This window comes from Arachis ipaensis, chromosome B1, assembly GCF_059453495.1.
Source record: "Arachis ipaensis isolate K30076 ecotype BB chromosome B1, ASM5945349v1, whole genome shotgun sequence".
Lineage (NCBI taxonomy): Eukaryota > Viridiplantae > Streptophyta > Magnoliopsida > Fabales > Fabaceae > Arachis > Arachis ipaensis.
The window spans coordinates 140,492,322-140,494,673 of NC_142436.1; the positions used below are offsets into that span (position 1 = coordinate 140,492,322).

Here is a 2,352-nt window from a genome sequence, read left to right on the forward strand (position 1 = left end):
CTTAAACTTTTAGGATAAATGGTATCATGATAGAAAAGAATGTGAGTATTTTTCAAAATAAAACAGTAGAGGTCACTGATATTAAAATCAAGTCATTCAAAAACTCATGTTTGATTCCATTAGTTATTGATAAAAATATTTTTTAATTGTTAGTTCATGTTATATGTTCTTTTGTTTCATTGCATTGATATAGTCCAACACACCACTTTAATTTCTTTCATTAAGCAATGTTTCTTGGTTTTAAGAAATGATGTCAAGCAAACAAATCTGATTATATTTGCAGAGTTGCATCTAAAGTTATGAAATTTTTGATTGTGTGATATTGCAAGCAATAAAGGCAAGAAAAAAAGTATTTGAAGGAAGATTTTCTGTGAAACATGCATTAGTGTGAAGGATTGGATTAGAGCAAATAGAATAAAATCATTGAAACTAAATCATTGTAACCAATATTAAATGTTTGAGCTGATATTTAGTATGAACATGTGTTAGCAAAATTGTCATGTGTTAGGATAAAATATTTCATGAACCTTCTTCAAGAACTTGCCTCTAGTATCAGAACACCCGCATCGACGTTAAGTTGTGAAAAGTGGAGTACTACTATTTCACATTTTGTTGGTTGAAGCCAGCACCTGGATTGTGTACATGATCACTGGAGGTAATAGTTGTTGAAGTCGGCAAAATATTTCATGAACTTTCTTCCAGGACTTGCCTCCAGTATCAGAACTTAGGGGTGTTCAAAACCGATGCAAACCAAACAAAACCGATCAATCGACCCGAAAAAACCGAAAACCGGATAAACCGAAAATTAAAAAACCGAAAAAATGATTTTTTGCTGTTTTTTGCGGTTCGGTTCGGTTTTCGGTTTTGTTAGTGAAAACCCTAACCAAACCGAACCGAACCGGTTTATTTAAAAACCCTAATATAAATAAGCGAAACCCCCCTTTCCCTTAGATGACCTAGCCGCCATTCACCGTAAAGCCCCTATTCCCTGACTCTCTCCACTCCCCATTCTCCACACTCTCTTCCCACCATTCACAAAGTCGCCGTCCTCTCAGCCCCTGGAATCGCGGATAGCACCTTCGCGGCGGCCCTTCCTCGTCGCGGTTCCATCTTCTCGGCGCGGTCCTCCCTCAGTCCCTCCCTTCCTCGGCGCGGCTCTTTTTCTCCCTCCGTTCGTCGTCCTCAATGCACTGCAGCCGCCGTCTCCTCTACGCCGTGTCTCTCTAGCCTCCTCGCACCAGGAGCCTTTGTCTTCCTCCACGCACTGGAGCCACCGTCTCCTCCACGCACAAGCAGGCGCCGTCGTCGTCCATGACATTGCCTCCAAGTTAGGTATTCAATTTCTGTTTTTATTATTCTGTTGGTCATTTTATTTTGTTGTGCTTCTGCCTCTGTTTTTCTATGATTCTATGTTTACATTTTTTATTTTTAATTCTATTTTATGATTCTGTTAGTGATTTTACTTTTTGTGCTTCTGCATCTATTTTTCTATGATTTTATTTTGGTTGCTCATTCTTTTGTTTTTCTATGATTTTGTTTTTACAAGTAATCATTAATTCTGTTTTTGTGATTTTGTGAATTGCGTAATTATGCAGTTTGTTGCTCACTGTGTCCTGCTCAGTGCTCAGCTTCACCACCGCCTCTGCCTCTGGTCTGCCTCTGTTTCGCCGTTGTCAATGATTTTAATACATGTTTTGATTTTTGATTGATGAAATTGCTATGGGTTGAATTCTGTTAATGTAAAATTAGGATTAGGTTTATGGTTTGAATTTTGTAATTGATAAATTTGGATCGAGTTAGATTCTAGGGTTTGTGAAATTGAGGCTAGGGTTTGTGAAATTGGGACATTTGTATCATAATAATGAATTTAGGGTTTGGTCTCTGTTAATATAGATAAAGCAGAAGCTAAAGTCTTCGTAGCTTATTTCAGACCTCAGATTTTGCTCTTCTATTTTGTTTCAACGGATTAGGTTGTTCTTTTTTTCATTAATGCCTATGAATCATGATGACGATGATACAAAATCTTCCATTGGGCTTATTTTGGGCCACCCATATGGGCCTTTTCTTCACTGTTGAATGTAGCCTAAGTTTCATATGTTTTTTTCATGCATTTTTGTTGGTTTAATTAAAAATTGCTTGAATATTTATCATTTCCCCAATTTATTATATATTTAGTACTATTAAACGTAGTTTTTTTTTATTTTTTTTTGTTTATTTAAAATCTTTTTGAATAATTAAAAAAACCGAATAAACCGAACCAAACCAAACCGAAATTAATTGGTTTGGTTTGGATGGTCTCGGCAAAAAAACCGAACCAAACCGAACCACAGATTTAATAAACGATCGGATCGG

The 2,352-nt window shown here is 36.6% G+C and overlaps 1 long non-coding RNA gene across 1 annotated transcript; it reads left to right on the forward strand.

Annotated features, from left to right (window-relative positions):
* Positions 1 to 953: 953 nt before the first annotated feature.
* On the forward strand, positions 954 to 1,936 carry LOC107619663 (uncharacterized). The gene is made up of 2 exons (XR_001615739.3): positions 954 to 1,332; positions 1,596 to 1,936. It is a non-coding gene; the product is annotated as an uncharacterized LOC107619663 (long non-coding RNA).
* Positions 1,937 to 2,352: the final 416 nt, after the last annotated feature.